Here is a 20965-nt window from a genome sequence, read left to right on the forward strand (position 1 = left end):
TCTTTTGCTTATTTCAAACAAAATCTCCTTTATTTATATCTTTTTTTTTTTTTTTTTTTTTTTTTGAACCTGTAGTTTCTACAAAGGTTTCCAGGCCTGATATGGATGTTCGTGTTTACATAAAGGGAAAGAAAAGATTAAGCATCTCTAGAAATTCCAGGAGTTGGGTCTGGGCATCAGTCTCAAAGGGATGCTGCTTTTCTTACTGAGGCCTCCTGCGCGTGCATCAGAGGGCAGACACCTGTCAACACCTTGGGCTGGTGCCTCAGTAACACTACTAGTACTGAAGCCACCCAGAAAATAGAGTTAGAACTTACTTTAATGCAAAAAGCCCTGCTGATTCAGAATTCTAATTCAAACATTAAATTCTAGGCTGGGGATGTGGGTCAGTGATTCAGAGTTTGCCTAATATGCATGAGATCCTGGGCTCAATCCCCAACACCATAAAGAAGTTTTTTAAAATGTTATACTCTGAAATTTGTTTTGATATTTAAAAGAAAGATTGGAGCTACAATGGCTGGAGCCTTCTTCATTAGATGGACAGCATTGAGACTCATCTTCGAACCTTTTCTGAGATCAATATAAAACCTGCTAACTGCCACTCTCTTCTAAAACTCTAGAAAGACATCCATGTAACCCCGCTCTGTGATATTAGTCAGTAGTGAGGCGGGTGTCCTACAGAGATGAGAGCAGATTGAAACCTCCTCTTCAACATAGAGACAAAGACTTCCTTGATTTTGGTAGTCATAGGTGAATGTTGACCAAAGTGACACCACACCATCTTTCCAACCTAAGAGCGTAGTGAGTTACTTTGGTTCATTCAGCCTTTACTTCATTAAAATGGCAGTGACGAAGAGCTGGGCTTAAACCCAGGCTCTGTAGATTTCTGTCTGTGGAAGTTCCCTAACCTCTTGTGTCTTAGTCTTTTATCTGTGAAATGGAGATAATGGTATCTTCTTTGTAATGATGTTAAAATGATTAGATTAATCAATACATGGAAAGTTCTTAGAACATCTCTGGCGCTCAATAAATATCAAACATTTCTTTCCTTGCATTTTTGGTGTCCTGGGCAGAGATACTGCCAACATTCCAGCAGTCTCTGTGAGGACAACAGCTGGATTCCCTCAGCTGTACTTTTAGGTGAGGCGATAGCTGGGATGTCTCGGGAACCTGGATCCATCAGTGGAGAGGCACCACCACAGGATTTCCAGTCTGCCAATAAGAGCCTCAGTACTGTCCCCACAAGTTCCTCAAGGGGAAGCAAGGGATAGGCCACATTGACCCTTTTTCTGCTTCTGCCTCTTCACCCATCCCAAGAGCCAGTCTTCAGAATCTACAGATCCAGCTTGTACAAGCTCCAAAATTACACCCAGTTTTAAAGGACAGCTCTGCTACTTAATAACTATGTCCTCTGGCAAGTTATCTCTAAAGTGGGGCTAACAGTTTCTCACAGAGTTGTTCAGAAGCAAGTAACACAACATGAGAAGCACCTCGTTCAGGCCTGGTAGGGGCCCCTTGCTGCTCTTTTTTTGGCATCCTCCTTGGGCTGGGATGTCTCCATCAGCACACTGCGGGGGAACCTTGAGGAAGGAAGGAGGTCTGGCTGCTTCCAGTGCACACCTTGAGTCCTCAAGCCTGAGCTAAAGGGTCCTCAGCTCCACTGGATGACATTGTGCCAGGGTTGGGGGGGGGGGCAAGTATCAGATAATGATTGTATGTGCATTTGTCATTTCTGTCCACATCCCTGAGGACCACCACCACCATCAGGAGCAGAGGCTTACAGTTATAATGGGAGAGGAGGACATTGGTGGAACACCCTCTCTGGGAGTGTCATGAGAGCTGTTGCTCTCTTCCACCCCATGTCCAACTAGGATTTACTAAAGAAATGCAGGCAAGTTCTACTAATAAAATGCTATCACATTAATTTAAAAATGCTATCACACCAAATTGAAAAAGCCAAACAGTCATTTTTATGGATGCTATAAGAGTATAAAAAATATTGTCTTTTTCCAAGCAAAATTCCTTTTAAAACAATAAGGAATTTAAAAGATACTTCACCAATATAATAAAACATATCTTAGCAGTGACTTCTCCTTTAAAAACTCAGAATCAAAATAAGCAAACCTAAGTGTCATTACTGTCTCCCAATATTGTACACAATTTAATAGCCAATGTGATTAAATAAGCCAAAAATAAAATTTAAAAAATTTTTTCAAGCAATTCCAAATTATCATTACATAACACCAGCCTGAGAGACTGAATTCACAGATGATTATGTGCAGAAATGAAGAAAGTAAATCAACTCAGAAAATAATAGAATGAATAGAAACAAACAGTAAAACATAACTGCTTTCCGAGGCAGTCAAAGAAGGAAAATCAAAACTGTCTTTCTAGCCAGAAGACCAGTCTTTCTTCTCACTACTGGTCACCCTTAGCCAACAGTATGCCAGGGACAAATAGGACTAAGTGACTAAGAATATTTTGGAATGAATTAAAACCATTATTAAAAATGAATCACTGGTACTCAAAAGATGGGCTCTAATTTGTGCTTTACTATGAATGGTCATAACTAATATCTATTGGCTACTTTTTATTTGCCAAATATTGCAAAATTTTTCTTAGCTGCTTTATCTTAATGCATTTTTAAAAATATTTATTTTTTACTTATAGGTGGACACATATCTTTATTTTACTTTTTTTATGTGGTGCTGAGGATCAAACCCAGGGTCTGACGTGTGCCAGGTAAGCGCTCTGCCTCTGAGCCACAATCCCAGCCCTATTTTAATGCATTTAAAACTCCTAAAACATCCTGTGACAGACAAGAATATACTTTATAGCTTTTTAGTTCCTTAAAAATTTCAGTCCTCTTTGGTTCTTTTTAATTAGCAAATTTTTTAAAGTACCAGCAAGCACTTGGATACCCAGTGGCAGTAAATTTCAGCAGTGTGGTAGAAAGGCCAGCAGAGGGAGACAGAGAACACAAAGTAGTTCAGATTCTGCTTTTACAAGCTGTTTATTGGGTTGCTGTCATTAAAAACATTAGTTCAAATCCAGATGTATATTGAAATCATCCAAGTGAATTTTTTTTTTTTTTTTTGTACGAGGATTGAACCCAGGGGCGTTTAACCACTGAGCGACATTCCCAGCCCTTTTTATGTTTTATTTAGAGACAGGGTCTCACTGAGTTGCTTAAGGCCTTGTTAAATTGCTGAACTTTGAACTCATGATCCTCCTTCCTCAGCCTCCCAAGCTGCTGGAATTACAAGCATGCACCACCTTGCCTGACCTTTAAGGCCCATTGATGGGCAGGTGCCCTCTGAGTTTAGTGGTCTGAGATATGGCCTTGCCATTGGAAGTTTTTAAAACTGCACAAGTGATTCTGATGGCAGCAAAGTCTGAGAACTGCCACTTTGGAACATGCTACAATGGTGGTCTCAACCTGTGTGCACAGCGGTGTTGCAGAATCACCTGGGAACTTTGAAACACAGACCTAGGTTGTTGTAGTCTTAATCTCCTGAAACTGTGTCTGCTGAACTGGTGATACAGAGAACTTAAGATAGTTAAATACATAATCAGTACTAAGTCTGAGTCTCATATGGAGTTCTAACATATCAGACTAACATTAGGTATCATATGTTTTAAAGAAATTTGGGGTGGGTGGGGGGTGGACATCAGCTCCTGCATGCTAGGCATATACTCTACCACTGAGCTATACCCCCAGCTCCTCAAAAAAAAAAATATTATAGGAGAAAAGTCTTAATTGAGAGAACAAAAACTATCAGCTTTATTTTTCCTCTGGAAATGGATACAAGACTAGCTTGACCACCCCTGAGCCATCTTCTGCTCACAGCGGTGGTTTTCCCACAGTGGGACAGAATTTTCCTCTCCAGAGAAGGCCAGGCGTCAGGTGTCCCATGTCAGGTGCCAGAGCAATTACAAAGTTGTGTTTGGTTGATCCATGGAACCGTCCTGGGAAAAATAGGATGGCTCAATACAGTGGAGTCCCAGTCTTCACAGGGTCTGCTCCCTGAATTTGTCTTCACTTTTCTTTATCAAAGTGTTTTAATTATTTTAATATTAGAGCTATTATAAAACAATTTTCTAAATAACATGTATTTTCCAGTGTTATAAAAGTAGCGTGTCTTTAATGTGGAATACTTGGGGAAAAACACAGAAGTGTGTATATGTAAAAATTACCTGCTATCCCCTGAGAAAAATCAATGTTATCATTTCAGTTTTTTATTACAGACTTTTGTATGTGTGTACATGTGGACTTATATACACCTCAAATGTGTGTTTGTGCAAGTACACAATCTCATATGTCTCATGGGGAACTGAACTACAAAGCTGTGGTCAAAAGACATTTTTTGTAATCTACTATTTTACTTAATGGTAGGTTGTAAGCATTGATGATTCTTCTAAAACATGGCTTTAATAACTACATAATAGTCCATTGTATTGATATACAATAATTTAACCAATTCTCTAATGTTGGATGCTGTTTTCTAATTTTTAGTTGATTTACATGTAACTCCTTTTTTTTTTTTTTTTTTGGCTACCACGAATTGAACCCAGAGGCACTTAACCCCTGGGCTACATCCCCAGTCCTTTTTACTTTTTTATTTTAAAACAGGATCTCACTAAGTTGCTTAGGACTTCACTAAGTTGCTGGGGCTGGCTTTGAACTTTCAATTGTCCTGCCTCAGCCTCCTGTGCCACCATGTAACACTTTAATCTCTATTTGCACCTTGAATGAGGGACGTGAGGCCGAGATGTGACTTCATCACTTCCCAAGCACTTGGCCAGCTGTTTGCACTGCTGATCTAATACCCAAACCCTCCTTTCCGCATGGCTTGGGAATGTCTCCCTGCTCATTCCTGCAGGTCTGTGTGGGCCTTCCCCCTCTGTTCATTCCACTGCACTTGTATTCTCATACAAGCCCAGACTTCTTTAACATCCTAACAGAAAGCTCAGTGGCCAGGTGACCAATTTATACTAGACTGCTCTCATTTGGTTCCGGGACTGGATAGAGTCTGACCACCTTTTGCTTGAGAACGTGGGCTGTAGCTATTTGTTGCTGAATTTTCTTTCTTTATTTTTGTGATACTAGGGATCAAACCCAGGGCCTTGTACATGCTTTGCAAGTGACCACCACTGGGCCACATTCCCAGCCCTAGAACTGAATTTTATAGCAAGCATTTTCTAGCCAAGAAGAAAGAGGGTATTGAAGATTGTAGAACCAACCCTTCTTAATAATTCCAGTTGTGTTCCTTAAGAACACCAATACTGGGGCTGGGGCTGTGGCTCAGTGGTAGAGCGCTTGCATAGCATGCATGAGGCACTGGGTTTGATTCTCAGCACCACATAAAAATATATGTCAAGATCAATGTAATGTTTTGAGCAACTAATAAATTTCTGGTGTTAAAAAAAATAAAATAAACAAAATAAAGGCATTTTGTCCACCTACAACTACAAAAAATATTTTTAATGAAATAGAACACTAATACTGCAACAGTACATCACAAATGCCTGTTACCTCGCAGTCTCCTACCAGGCCTCAAGTAGCTCCTCCTGTCCATTCACCTTTCTATCTCCCACCCAGGCCCAGGCCAGGCACCCTCCCGAAGACTCTGAGAAATCTGTTGAATTAATTGGGAAAGTACTAAATCAATCAGAGTCAGTCTCTCTCTCTCTCTCTCTCTCTCTCTCTCTCTAGTAGTACTGAAGATTGACCCCAGGTACACTCTGCCACTGACCTACATCGCCAGCTCCCTTTTATTTTGAGACAGGGTATCACCAACTTGCCCAGGCTGGTCTTGAACTTGTGATCCTCCTGCCTCAACTTCTGGCTACAGGCATGCGCCAATGCCCCACCACACACAGCTCAAATGTCTGCTTTCAGGGATGAGCAAACTGAGGCCTCTGAGAAAACAGTGGCTTACCCTTGATAACACTGCCCATAGAGGGTGGAGCAGGCATGAATTCGGGTCTTGGAGCTTCCTTTGACCAATGCTGTCCCCTGCACGGCTCTGCCACCATGCTATGTTGAGGCCAAACACAGAAGAAATCAAAATACAAAGAGTAGTTATGACCAGGCTTGTTGGTTTTGGCCATGTTTGACGTTGGTCTTCCCAAACATGGTTCTTCTGCTAGTTCAGACCTGAGAGGAGAACCTTCACCCAGCTGCGCTCTCCACTGGAGCAAAGCCTTCCAGGACTGTCCAGTCCATCCCACCCGCTAAACCTCAAGGGAACGAAGGTCCTAGAGGGGAAATGAGTCACCCAGAGTCACATGGTGGCAGCAGGTCTGGACTCCCTTCACGGTGCTCCTCTGATCTTGGGGAAAGGAGGTCATCAACGTGGGCTGAGCAGCGGGGAGGAACCTAGTGATTTCCAGGACAAAGACCCATGGAGGCCTCCAGCACCCTACAGCCTCCAACTCCCTCCAGAGACAGAGAAATCAGTGTGGGGAGCCAGGGGAGAAGAAGCCCCATGGGTAGCGAGCAGGTGGGCCTCGCCCCGCCCAGAGGGACAGTCTGCACTCTACCCATGTTCATATCTGCTCTTTACAGCTTTGTCATGAGGAGGCAATTGCCTTCCTGAGCCTGGAAATTCATAGTGGACGAAGGGACAAGGACGTTTCACCCCAGTCTGGCCCTTTGAAGGTAGACTTGTATGCTATAGTCTGGGTTGGGGCCTTTGTCTTTAGCTTTGGGGGAAGACTGCCCCACCCTAACCCCTGCAGTGCCAACACCTCCTGGCACCTGGCTGAGGCTGGGGAATTGCAGGTAGAGGTCACCCTGGGACAGGAATGTGCTAGAACTTGTGGTGCAGGGGAAGGGAGGAGATTGGGGCCGGCTGCATCCCCTAGGATTATTTTGGGAGCTCAGAAGAGTGTGAATGAACAGCTGATAAGGCTGCCTAGGGGGGTCCCTGCTCCCAGGTGGACCAGTGGGCATCCATTCCCTCTCCGCCTCCCACCCTCACATGCCACCAGTGAACACGAGTACCACCTGCAGGTCTGTAGCTAGAAATATGGATAACACATGGGCCCTGGCCTTGAGAGTGAGGCTGTGAGGCTCAGTGAGGCTGTCCCTGGGGTTGCAGAGAGGCTGGCTCAGGGCTAAGGAGACAGAGGGTCCCACCCAGCCCACCAAGAGAGAGTAGCCAGGAAGACTCCTAGTGGAGGGTGAAAAAATGGGGAAAGACACTTCAGGTTGGGGGAGTGGTCTCCCAAGGCATGGAGTCAGGGACCAGCTGGCACTTGGTAAAGTGTGTGTGGTTAAGCATGGCGGATGAATGGTGGGCACGTGTGTGAGCAACTGGGAGCTCAGGATATGTTATGAGGGGTTTCTAGAAGAGGGTGGGGCCACAGTCAGATTTGAGTGGCAGGTGAAGCCTGGACGGAAGGAAGGAAGGCCCTGTAGGGTTCTCCACCCCTGGCTGCACATTATAGTCACCTGGGGAGCATCAGGAAGCACCAGTGCCTGGTCCCACCTGCAGAGAGGCTGCTGTAATCCGGTGAGGTGTGGCCTGGGCACTGGGACATTGATACTCCCTCCCCTGGAAGCTGAGGGTGCAGCTGAGGGTGACCCACTGGAGAGATCCCCATTAGGAGGCACTGCAGCCTTCCAGGGGAGAACTACAGAGGAGTCTCTCTGGAGATGGAGCAGGGCACAGATTCAAGGGGGAGAACACCAGCCGGCTCAAAGAGAGGAGAAAACAGCTGGCATGCTCCTCCTCCTCCTCCTCCTCCTCCTCCTCCTCCTCCTCCAAAGGCCTCACACAGTTACCACGTGACCAGGAACACCGCAGAGAAATGAGAACGTATGTTCACCCAAAAATTCTTGCACAGATGTTCATGGCAGCCTTGTGCACAAGAGCCCCAAACTAGAAACAACCCAGATGTCCACCAACTGATGAGTGAGTGAACAAAATGTTGTTTACCTATCCAATGGCTATGGAAATAATGAGATAGTAATATAGTCCCCAACATGGGTGAGACTTGAAAAGTTATGCCGAGTCAAAGAAGCCAGTCACAAATGTTAGACTCCATGTACATGAGATGTCTGGAAGAGGAAAACCCATAGAGATGAAGAGCAGATTAGTGGTTGCCAGGGCCTGGGGGAAGGGGGCTGTGTGTTTTGGGGGTAGGATGTCTAAGAAGTGCAGGGCTTCATTTTGGGACAATGAAAACATTCTGAAATTGATTGCAGTGATCGTTCCTTGACTGGGAATAAACAGAAAGCCACTGAATTACACACTCTCCATGGGTGAGTTGTATGGAAACGAATCACATTTTTCACTAAAGCTGTTAAAAATAGCAAAAGGGAAGATTCAAGCTTAACCTCAGATTAGATTTTGTACCTGGGTGTCAGACAAGCGGTAGCTTCATAAATTGGCTGGAAAATAGAGGTAAGAGGAACAACTAGGGAACAGAATGATATTGATTTATTCATTGTTCAGTAAATAATTTTTGAGCACCAGGCAGTTGGAAATATCAGTGAACAAGATCAAGAAATGAAAAGGAAAAGAAACGCTTTTCTTGTTGGTCTTATACTCTAGTATGAAGAGAAAATAATAAAAAAAAATAATACAATAAATGAATTAGGGTGTAAGGTGATCATCTGCGCCATGGAGAAGCACAGAGCACGCGCCAGGGGGAGAGTGAGGGGTGAGGGTCTGGCTTTCCATGAGGCCACCAGGAAGGCCTCCCTGGGAAAGAGACCTTTGAACAGAAACTTAAGCGACCATCCAAGGAGGAGCATTCTGGATACAGGGCACCTGGTGTGCAACAAGTGTATTAGAGGCACAGCAGGAGACACAGTAGATCAGTGAAGGACAGAGAGAGAGAAGGGCCAGAGAGCAGGGACAGGAAAAGCAGGGGCACAGCAGGTGGGGAGCAAGACTCATCCTCCACCGTGAAGACCTTGGATCATCTCACAAGGGCCATGAGAGGGAGGGCTGTGAGCAGAGAAGTCCTTGGCCCACTTGTAGGGTGCCTCTGGGTCAGGGCTTCTCAGTGACAGCACCACTGACACATGGGACGGGGTCATTCCTGTGCATTGGGGCACATTTAGCAATATCTCTGACCTCTGCCTCTAAGATGCCAGTAAGAACCCCTCACCCTAGCCATGACAACCAAAAATATCTCCAGACACTGCCCTAGGCTGGCGTGGAGGGACACCAAAAGTTGAGAACCACTGTTCTAGCTGGGGAGAGGTGAGGCTCCACAAAGCTCAGGTGGAGACAGGCTGGATTCGGGGTACCCATGAAGCCTGCAGGATGAGATGCTGTGAGCTGCCCAGGCACACTCAGAGGCTTTTGGAACAAATATCCCAGGAAAAAGGGAGCCACACCCGGAGGGGCTGCTCAGTATCCTTACCTGAACCAGGATTGTGCTAAAGGTATGGAGGGAGATATTGGCACGAGCAAAATGAGCTTCTGACCTACCTCACAACACAGACACCTCTGATCCAAGGTAATCTATAGGTAAGGAGACCAGAGACAAGGGAGAGTGAATACAGCTTGTCCAGAAGGAAACCACATGGGTCATGGAGATTTCCGTGCCCCCTCTGTCTTTTAGGTACTGAGAATTGAACCCAGGGGAGCTACATCCCCAGCCCTTTCATTTTCTATTTTGAGACAGGATCTCACTAAGTTGCTGAGATTAGCCTAGAATTTGCCATCTCCTACCTCTGAATTGCTGGGATCACAGAGCTATTTCCTGATTCTCTTCTATAAACTAGGCAATTTCACTCACATAGTCTCATTGAATGTTTGAAAAATAAAACTGTAAGTAAATGTTATAGGATTTATTTATTTATTTATAGATTAGGAAACTGGGGCTCAGAAAGTCTGAGTAACATATTACAAGGTCACCCTGTTAGTGACAGAGCTGGCATTTGAACGCAGGCTGCTGGCTTCTAGAAGCTTCTAGGAGGTGAGGCTTGGACTTGGCCTTGAAGATTTCAACGGGCAGTGCAAAGGTGAAGTGGGGCAAGGTCACATACCAGGAAAGTGGCTGCTTGGGCAAGGCTTGGCTGGGGAATGAGGTCCAGGGATTTGGGGCAGGGCTATTTCTTGGAACCTAGAGCTTGCTGGTGGTGTCCCAGGAGCCATCTGTCCTATGTTGTCATACCTGGATAGTACCTACACTATGAATATTTTTATAGAATCAACTCAGTTTTTTTTTAATTTGAATTTGTGTATTTTAAGAGAATTGTTAAACTACTTAAAACTGGGAAAATAATGTTGTTGACCATGGGAAGTAGGCACCAAAAGAAAGACAATAAAACAGAACGATATATAAGATTTTTAGACTCATAAACTCTCTGAGCTTGAGCCCCATTTTCTCTGTTTGACACAAAGTGGGGTCTAGGGGAGAGTGCTATCGGAGAAGAAGGGACAGATTACCAAGTTTAAGTTGTTAAATTGTCCCAGCCTTGCTATAGACCCCTTAAGGATTCAGAAAGACTGAATTTGGTTTCCTCGCTAGAGATTTTGATTTGTTCTTAAAGATTTGCCCACCTGCCACCCCACCGCCCAGAGCACCACGCACTGAGGGAGGTGGCACACAGCTCTCCTAGCACCTGAGTGTCTCCTGTCCGTGGTCACTTGCCCCTCCCCTCTGGTCTAAAACTCAAGGACAGGTGTTTTCTACACTCCTCTTACAATTCCAAAGGTCTGTCCTTGCTCAAGACCTTGGGGTTTGCATGCAATACGTTTAATGTCTTCGTCATTTATTTGCAAAGCACGTTTCGGGGTCTGTAAAACCATGAACTTGCTGGTGCTGCGCCAGTTCTGAGTCTGAAACAGGCCAGGCAAAGAGGACAGAGAGATGCCACCAGGGCAGGGCAACGGTGGAAGTCAGATAAAAGCTCAGTGAACTTGAGTCCACCCATTAAACAGGAAACTGAGCAAGGGACAATCCACTGTCCTACCCCCCACTCCAGTGCTCTTTCCACTCAGCCCTCCTGAAGCTTCCTCAGGACCAAAGTTGACTGCTCTGAGTGGGAGAGTTTTGCCTCCTTGGGAATCCCTTTCTAGCTGCAGGATCTGAATTTAACCTCAGAAACCGTGAAGTAGAGGCAGATCCTCTTGCAAGCTGTTCTCTTTGGGTCCTTGAAGTGTCAGTGACCTGGCTGGGCTCTTTCCTAAGTAACACCCAGCAGTGGATGCCCCAGGAAGACTCATGGACCCTTGAAGTTCTGCAGAAGGAGGGACCTGGCATCACTCATTCAACCAAATTTATGGTGACTCTCCATGTCCCAGTGTTTCCGGCCCAGATCTCATTTTACAGAACAGACTAAGCACTTCCGTCCAGAGGCTCTCAATTTAAATGCAACCTCGAATTTCAAGCTGGCCCCTTCAAGGTGCAGGGTAATCCTACCACACATGCCCTGTCAAGCCACGTCGGCATATCCTACTCAATATTTGTTGAATGAATGGATTGAACAAATGATGTTTTTATTTAGGATTCCATTCATGCTCTAATTCTGCTTATCCAACTTTGAACAGGTCACAGCATAATTTTTAAAAGCAGGTTTTGATGTCCCTTCTTGTCATCTGTGTTTGCAAGCTGTCTTGGGGTGTGCCTGGGCAGCTTCAACAGGTAGGCAGAGGCAGCTCTTCCCTTGACTTGTTATTTGAGCCAGTGCTCTCAGGTCCACTGAGAGCCTCAGGATTTTTCCTCCCTGGGAAGGAGCCTTTTGGTGGTCAGTCCAAAGCTCAACAGCTGTGACTCAATCTATAACGCCTTCTCATAGCATCGCTTGCATAAGTAAATAGTTGGCCTCCTATTTTGAGAAAGGATGTGTTTGTTCTCAAAGCTGCCCTGTGTCCTGGGCTCACACAGGAAGGCTGAAAAACACCTGCTCCTCCCTGATATTAGGATTTTGAAATAGCCAGGGCAGTTTGGATTCTTCCTCCACTTAAAAAAAAAAAAAAGTGCACACTGAACCTGCAATATCACACAGGCTTCTCCCCGACATCTGCCCCTCTCTACCTCCCACTTCCTAAGAATCTGGCCTCCTTCCACTCATTGTAGGTCCCATGCAGACGCTATGCCTTGCTTCTTTTTCACTAATGTCAGCAGCGGTAATGATTAAGTGGGGACACTCCACCCCATTCAGACGGCTTGCTGTCTGTCCCCCACAGCTCCCTATCATGGACCTCGGTGCACTGTGCCAACTTTTCTCCCAGAACTTGTCACTCAAGTGCAAGCGAGGTGAAATCAGAAAGTAAACCCCGTTGATCTGAATCAGGCCACCACCCTTCCAGCGCAGGAATGTGGGTCGGCCTCCTTCTGGCTCGGAAGTGGCTGTCCTTGGAAAAACACAGAGCAGACATCTCACTACCAAGGGGTACTAAACAAAAACTCAAGGCGCAAGTGGAGCAGAAGTATATGCATACACACAAATACATATCGAGATAGGAACTTCAGAGCGGTATTCTGTGTGTGTATGTATGTAAATTTAATCCATTAGGATTTTTTTTTTTTTTGGCGGTGTTGAGAATGGAACCCAGGGCCTCTCGCATGCTAGGCAGGTGCTCTACCACTAAGTCACATCCCCAGCCCTTAGATTTTTTTTTTTTTTAATAAAGCAGAATTCTAGGTCATGACCTACTTAGTATAAGATTTAGGAGTGGTGGTGGGTGGTGTTCAAGCCATAATGCTATTACCCATTTTAAGATCCCTAGGGTCTGGCTTGCCTTTGACAAAAGAATATCAAAGAAAAATTGCCAATTGTTGTTTCAAAAAAAAGAACAATAAGAAGGTAAAACATCCCACCCCACCCCATCTTTCCCTCCCATTCTCAATCCCTCCAAGAGATTTAAAAAAGAAAAGCCCAGGAAATTCCAAGCATGCATGCCTCCCCAGATAAGACAGAAATTGTAGAAAACCAAACTTCTAAAAGCAAGCATTTTGATCTTCATGCAAACATGGAGTTAATCTTGGGACAGCTAAGCACAATTACACAGATGAATTCATTGTGCGAGATGGTCATTGAGCATAGAGAATGTTAGTGCCGGTTCAGAGTCCAAGCTCTGTAGGGGTCATACCTGAATCTGCTGAGTTGAGCACATGGAAACCTCCGTGTGCATTCAGCCTTGACCATTCTTTTTAATTTATTTCAGAGCTGCTCACTGAGGTGGCTTCAGAAAATGCAAATTGCTGGTGTTGGAAGACCTGCTGGGTTTTGATGTGTGTTAAACTGAAAATAAAAATAAAAATCTTTGGGCCTCTCTTTACATGTGTTAAAGTTGTTCTTCAGGCATGGCATGCTTTTTATGATCCTTTACCCTTTCAATCAACTCTTATTCGTCTATGAAGCTGCACAGCCGGGAGGCACCAGCATTGGATAGAGTGTGGTGGCAGCCAGGTGCTGACTCGGGCTCTGTGTCAAACTCCCCTGGAATCCTGGAAACCTCCTCTCTTGACTCCGGGCCTCCACGTTGCACATTGAGGAGATTAGAGACTACATGGTCCAGCTCTCCAATTCAGAGGCTCTGCCTCAGTAGAGTTTGGAAACACCTCTTCACTTTTAAGATTTCCTTTTAAGCAAATGGGAAATACTTCTACAGTGTAAAATGTTAATGACTCTAGAGCCTGAGTGACCTACCAAACCCACAGGCTCAAGGGGCGTGGTTGGATAGAACTCAAGTGCTGGGTAAGGTGATGCAGGCCTATAATCTCTACTATTCAGGAGGCTGAGGCAGGAGGATCCCAAGTTCAAAGCTAGCTCAGGTCATTTAGTGAGCCCCTGTTTCAAAATAAAAAGATAAGAAGGGCTGGTGGGGTGGCTCAGCGGTAGAGCATTTGTTTGCCTAGCATGCATGAGGTCTTGGGTTCAATCCCCAGTAGGAAGGAAGGAAGGAAGGAAGGAAGGAAGGAAGGAAGGAAGGAAGGAAGGAAGGAAGGAAGGAAGGATAAACAACTCAAGTCATTGTTTTAAATGTCTGTCCCTATTCCAATCAAAAGAAGTATCAAAAGATACTTCTAACCTCAAGCATCATGGGCCAGGGGAATGTGTGCTTCTCTCAGGGTTTATAATCATAAAATATTTGCACTGAAAGAATAATTGGCAGACATGTGGGCCCAGAGAAGTTAAGCAACTTGTCCACAATCATACAGGCAGCAGAGCAGGAATAAAGACCCTTCCATTCAAAAAAAAAGTCTGGTTGATGCTCCTGCCTGTGCCCTTCGGAGGTAGAGAAGTTCACCTTCTCAACTTGTCTTCCCATTTTCACCCACAGCCTTAACAGGAATAGAATTGTTGCATATTGAGTATTAGAGTTAGATCTTGTTGGAATTCATGAGTGAAATAGGTATGGATAAAAACTCACAATTGCCTCATCTATAGAACAGTTTTTATAGAAGACATGATAAAGGTCTTCATTTGTACCTGCTCCTGCCTGGTCACCAGAGCAGCCAATGAGGCAAGGGAAGAAAGGGGCCCCCACTCCTGGGGACAGTTCCTCCTCAGTGTTGCTATGAGGAATCAGCCTGGAGGAGAGGTCTAGGTTGGCTTTTGTTGTTGCTGTTTGTGGGAATGGAACCCGGGGCCTCCCTCACGTGTTCTCCCTCTGAACCAGAGCCCCAAGTCCTGTGCTGACCCTGAAGCATGAATCAGAACAGGGTCCTGGCTCCCTGAGGGAGCTCTGATCTAAGGAAAACAAGACTGTCTTGGAGTAAAATACAAACAGACCTGGGTGTGGCCCCAGAACGTCCCCTCATCTTGTGCTCTGAGAAAGGGACTCCCATTTCCAGCACTCTCAAATGCTTCAACAACAAACACATTTGTGTCCCAAAGTCAGACCTTCCTACATTGATGGCCGGCCCTTCCATTCAAATGCATTGGGACTCAGGGATTGGCTGTGAGGGAGGGACACAGAAGCAGAGTCTAAGAAAAGTCACCATGGCCCAGTGGAAATGACACGGAACCAAAGAGGCCAAATTTTGTGGCTTTGGAACTGTGTCACCTTGGACAGGAAATGTACCCTCTCTGTTTGCTCATCTGCAGGAAGGGAAAACCACACTTCCTGAAAGCATCCTTGGAAGGATGGCTATATGCCTTTCCCGTCCTCTCCCTGTCTTCTTAATAGGATCTCTACTGAGAGGCCACCATTTGCTGAGCACCTACTCTGTGCCAGCCTCCCTGAGCTCATCTTCACCTCACAACTGAAAACGTGTCTTCTGATGTCCCACATGGAAAAGTGTGGTACCCAAGGGAGGGTGCCGTTTGGGCACCATATCCTCCAACACCCCAAATCAATTATTGCAATTCCTCGTGGAACAGCTATGAGTGTATTCATCTGTGACTGGGAGATTGACTTCCTTCTTCCTCTTCTGTGGGTCCCAGTGTCCACTCGATTCCTAGTGACAACTCCCAATGAGACTTAACCCTAATCCCTCTCAACTACGAAAAGCAACTTTCCACATCTGGAAGAGGAGGGGCCATGCTGCCCTAGACCTCCCCTGTCACCATCCTCCCACAGTCACCCATGTGGCTCACTCTCTCCCCATAATGTACACTGTTGGCCTCACACACCAGGTCCAGGTGCAGAAGAAAGCACCTGTCTAGTGTCAGCCCGGCTCTGTCACTCACCCTGTGGCCTAAGCCAATCCGCTTTCTCTCTCTGAGTCCCAGCTTCCCCATTGGTAGATGAAAGGATCTGGGCGAGGGGTCTCTCCAGGGCCACTCCAGTTCAAAGCCACTGATGTGGCCAGCGTGGGATGAGATTCATCTTCCACCGCAAAATGCTTCTCTTTCTAGCTCCCAAACATAGCAAGGCCTCCTCCATTCTTTCTTGTTAAAGACATTTTGAGCTTTCTTCCCAAAGATGTTGTTTCACCAGGTTTTTGAGACTCACTGCCACTCAGAGAGCCAAATTACCCCAGTGTCAGTGGCTAACAGCAAATTTGATCCAGAAACATCCCTGTGTCTCATCTCAACCCAATTTCTGCTTTGAACCTTATGCCAAGTCTAGGGCTTATCCAGGGTATGTGAGTTAATTACCATATGAAAGAACTCCCTTGGACCATATATAAAGAAGCCATGTTTCCATTTAGGTAAGAAAAATACCCAATTCTTCAAAAAATGCATATAAATTCCTGTTTAAATCTTTAAACAGATTTATGCCTATAGAAGATATAATTATGTCCTCGTAGGATACAGGAATCTTCTAGCTGTGAGGATGTGCCAAGAAGCCAGAACGTTCTGCTCAAGAGGAGTCTCTAGCAGGATTCCCACAGATGGTTGTCCAATTTGCTCACTGTACAAGTACACTTGGCTGAGGGGCGTGGGTTGGAAGGAGTGGATAGGGGCTCAAGTCCAGCCTGCCAGACTGGCCAAGTCATGTACCAAGGTTTTGTCTGTTCAAATGACAGTGCACCTCTTCGGAATTCAGTAGGGCACTGTATATGCTAGCAGACAGACTCTGGCATGAACAAAATGGGTCTCTTCTCTGTTTAAAAACATACCATTTCCAAAAGCTGACACAAAGAGCAGATTCAGGAGACCAGTAGTGAAGGCTGGCAGGGGCTGGTGGGGGGCGGGGTGCTGTGAGAAGAAGTTTGTCTTAGAAACCATCCTGGGTGACCTGAGGGGCTCAGACCTGCACCAGGATCCCACCATGGCTTCTCTGAGCACCTTTGTTAGACCCTTGTTGCTCTTTGTCATGGAACACATGAGGAATCTGATGCACCAGGTCTCTCCCACCGGACTATGTGCCATGTGCAGCCGACGAGATCAGGGATTACGTTTTGCTCTCGTACCCCAGGACCCAGGATGGTGTCTGGGATATGGAGAGGGAAACATAAACGAATGAAAATGGTGCAAATTAAAAGGCCTGGGCCTCCTACTCTGCTTCCCTTCTTTGCCAAAGCCTAGGGGGCTGTCTGGGCACAGTGACATGCAGTCACCATGACCTAAGCCCTGTGCCCAGACCCAGAAAAGACATACCCAATCCTGGCCTGGAATCCAAAGAGTGTGTGAAGATGAAGGAAAACAGGTTCCCAAGCCCCATCCCAAGAGACTGAGAGCCAGGGCTGGGGTTCGCTGGCTTCCTGGGGTCTCCTCGAGGATGGAGAACCCTGTCGAGACATGGGCTGCTGTGGAACCAAGGAGAAGGAGCCGAGGTCCCACGTGAAGGTGTGTGGAAGGCCTTCCATTTGGTCTCCGCTGGGTCTTGATGGCTGACAGAAGAGAAGGACATGGAGAAAGCCCAGAGGGACATCTGAGTGGAGGAGCAGCTTATCCCAGTGAGAGGGGACCCTGCATGGGCTGCATTGACAGGAGCAGGGTGGAGGGGCTGGATCTGAGTGACTAGAATCAGGCTACAGCAGGAAGAGCAAGCCAAAGTCACCTGTCACTCAGCAGGGCTCCCAGCACCCTCTCAGGGAGCCCATATTTCAGCAGCCCACAGGGGAGCTCCTCTGCACCCCGACTTTCACATAGGCCTTGTTCCTGTCTTCAGTTCCATTCACCTTCCCACTTTCTCTTCTTATCTCTTTAGCTGGACTGTGGACTCATGGAAAGGCCTCCTGAGTCCAGTGGCTTTGGGGCAGTATCACTGGGGGCTTCCTCGATCCATAGGCCTGACTTCAGAATTCCAAACTGTCCTAGTGGGAAACCTAGGATCACCAAAGCTGGCAGAGTAGCAGCACCCACACCCAAGACCACGGCCTTGTGTCTCCAACATGGCAGGGGAGAGTCGTTTTTTTTCCCGTATAAAAGCAGCATCTCAGATACAAAGGCAGACCCCAGAAGCACCTGCACATCATGCCTCACTCCCATCTTTGGGGATCCCAGGATGAGGGGTGTGTGAGAGGGGATATGTGTGGAATGGGAGAGAAGATCCTCACAGGCCTGACTTCCCAGAGCAGGCCACAAGCTGCGTGACTCAGGCTGGAGGAATGACCCCTCACCCTAGGCTCCCATCCCTCCTTCCACACTTGTTATTACCTCCCTTCTCCCCAGCCCTCCCCCGCCCCCTCTGGTCACACAGTTGGCCAAGGGGCCTCAGCTGGGTTAGCCTGCCAATGCTCCCTCCTGACTTGACATTTCTATCAGGCCTGGCTGGTCCCTGCACATGTTTTCTGACACATATGCTAAGAGAAGAAGGGCAAGTCCTCAGCACGTGCTCCCTCTCTTTGGCCCAGGTGGCCTCTAAGGAATCAAGGGGGACCTTAAGTTCCCAGCCTCGGCACCAAGCTGCACATCCAGGTGTCTTCTGAGCAATGCCCCGCGCCACAGTTCAGTGCCATCCCGCCAGAGCCTGAACTATCTTGTCTGCTGTCCAGTTATAAATTAATCTCTTGTCATCAGTGATTAACTCATTCAAGTCACAGGAGCTGCTGAACCAAAACAGCCCCTTGAGGTGAACGAGTCTGCAGCGTGGTGCGGTGCGTGGATCTGCCATGACCCTAGTCATTCTGGCTCTTGTGCTGTGTCAGCGGGGACGGCCAGCACAGGGGTCCTGCTCTGGGCACTGCTGCCCTGGAACGCTCATCGGTCCCTCCAGGTGGGGATCCACATTGTAAAGGTCTGGGGCTTGTTTTCTCTTGTGTGTTTGTCTGCCAGTCAGGTTTTGAAAATAGGATTGGAGTGAGGCCTCTTCTTGGGGTGCATGTCCCCTGAATACAACAACCTGGCGCTGATACGGAGGCAAAGGGGAGTCCAACTCTGGAATTCACTGAACATGGAGGGGAGCTCTGGGTCCTCTCTTAGAGCATAAACCACACAATGGGAAGAAGGAAGCCTTGAAGGCAATCAGTTCCAACTTCCTAGTTCTACAGAGGCCAAGGAAGAGGGCTTGTCTCACCCAACACCACCCTGTAGGGTGAATGGGGGAGTTGAAGGTCAAGTCATGTTTGTCCAACCAAGTCTCATTGCTTTACACCCAGGATGATAGGCAACATGCAGCTCACTTTGGAAAAAGTTCCAAAGAATTTTTCTATATTTTATTCCTGCCATTTGAAGACCTTCTCAGATTCTTCTCTCTTCAATGCTGAGGGCTGAACCCAGGGCCTCCCACATACCAGGCAAGTGCTCTACCACTGAGCTGCACCCCTAGCTTCTCTTGAGTTCCTTGAACACCCTGGCAGTTTGAGTCTCACTTCTTAATTCAGGACACTTCACAGCAATTTATGAATGGTACCTTTTTTCAACTCTCTGGCCATCCCCAGAAAAATCATAGCTCCTATCTAACCAGGCGAAAGACAGCAGACTAATCCCACCTGAAGGATATTTATTTGAAAAGAACCTGACCAGTACTGCTCAAAACTGTGAAGGTTACCAAGAACAAAGAGAGCCTCTGAAACTGTCACAGAGAAGAGAAGGCTAAGGAGAGGTGGGGTCTCAGTGCCTAGTGGCATAAGGGATGAGGCCTAGAATGGGAAAAGGGTCACTAGGGGGAAACTAGTAGAATCTGAATAAAGTATAGAGTGAATAATGTGGTAACAGTGCCGGTTCCTTATTGGAACAAATGTGCTGTGGTAATAGGAGATGTTAGAAGGCAAAATTGGGAATGGGATACAGGAACTCTGTACTAACTCTGCACCATTTCTATAAATCTAAGATTATTTTAAAACTTTTAAAAAATAATTTAAAAACTTTAAAAGATAGTGCCCTTCAATTTCTCTCAGTCTGGAAGTTTAATGTATGTTTCCTTACAATGCCATAGCATGGTGGATGGGAAAGAAGGAGTAAGAGGAGAAAGGAAGGATGGATGGAGAAGAGAGAAAGGTGGGAAAGAAGGGCAAGAAGAAGGGAAGAAAACACTGAGGTACAAAACACAAGAGTCAATGTCACCATCATTTGACTGATGAATGGATAAACTATGGTACGTCTGTTCAATGGGATAGAATTTGGTCACAACAAGAAATTAAGTTCTGATGCATACTACGATGTGGAAGAACTTAGGAACAAGCTCAGTGGAAGAAGGGAGATGCGAAAGGCCACGTATCGCATGATTCTGTTTATATGAAATGTCCCCATGCAAATAAGAAATGTCCAAAAGGCGAATCTGTACAACAGAAGGTAGGCGAGGAGTTAGCATGGGTGGGGAAGGAGTGACATTCATGGATACCGTGTCTCCTCTGTGGTGATGAAGTATTGGAATTAGATGGTGTTGATGTGGAACCTCATGAATGTACTGCAACCACAGAACTGTATACATTAAAAGGGTGAATATTAAAGTACATGAATCATAAAAGAAATTTTAAAATAAAACTTTTGAAAAGCAAATGTACCCCAATCTCTACCTTCAAGAAGCTCAGAGTGTACTGGGGAAAATCATTCTGGTCCCATGATTATAAGCCATGCCTCTCCTCTGTAAGCTCCATGGGACCAGGGACCAGGACTGTTCTGTTCACCATTGTGTCTCCAGCACCTGGCACAAGGCTTGGTCCCCAGCAGACTCTCAAGAATTACTCACTAAATGAAGTAGTGAGAGTGTTAAGTCCTGAGATGGGTATATGTACAGAAGCTGTGGGGTCACCAAGAAGAGATTAACTTTCTGAGTGTTCCTAAAAATCACAGGCTGTTCAGTTCCTTGGTCCATTTATTGATTGGTTTATTTGTTGTTGCGGTTATTTTTGGTTTTTTTTTTTTTTTTTTTTTTTGGTGTTCAGCTTTTTAGTTCTTTATATACCCTAGAGATTAGTGCTCTATCTGATGTATAAGTGGTAAAAATTTGCTCACAAGCTGTAGGCTCTCTATTCACCTCTCTGATTGTTTCTTTTGCTCGAGGATAAGCTTTTTAGTTTGAATCCGTCCCATTTATTTATATTGGGATGGAAATATTTATTTTATATTATATATTATATTATAATTTTAATATAATATAAAATACTTATTTTATATTATATTAAAATTAATTCTTGATTTTAATTCTTGCACTATAGGAGTCTTATTAAGGAAGTAGGGGCCTAATCTGATATGATGGAGATTTGGGCCTAC

At 45.8% G+C, this 20965-nt stretch overlaps 1 long non-coding RNA gene across 3 annotated transcripts; it reads right to left on the minus strand.

The window, feature by feature from the left end:
- Positions 1 to 3017: 3017 nt before the first annotated feature.
- Positions 3018 to 17926, minus strand: LOC125611963. Of its 3 annotated transcripts, none has more exons than XR_007342201.1 (4): positions 15611 to 17926; positions 13065 to 13216; positions 5943 to 6040; positions 3018 to 3969 (listed from the first exon to the last, which is right to left on the minus strand). It is a non-coding gene; the product is annotated as an uncharacterized LOC125611963 (long non-coding RNA). The 3 variants fall into 3 exon arrangements; XR_007342203.1 differs by lacking the exon at positions 15611 to 17926 and adding an exon at positions 13305 to 13809; XR_007342202.1 differs by lacking the exon at positions 15611 to 17926 and having other exon boundaries at positions 13065 to 13802.
- Between the last annotated feature and the right edge of the window lie 3039 nt (positions 17927 to 20965).

Source organism: Marmota marmota, unplaced genomic scaffold (assembly GCF_001458135.2).
Source record: "Marmota marmota marmota unplaced genomic scaffold, marMar, whole genome shotgun sequence".
Taxonomy (NCBI): Eukaryota; Metazoa; Chordata; class Mammalia; order Rodentia; family Sciuridae; genus Marmota; species Marmota marmota.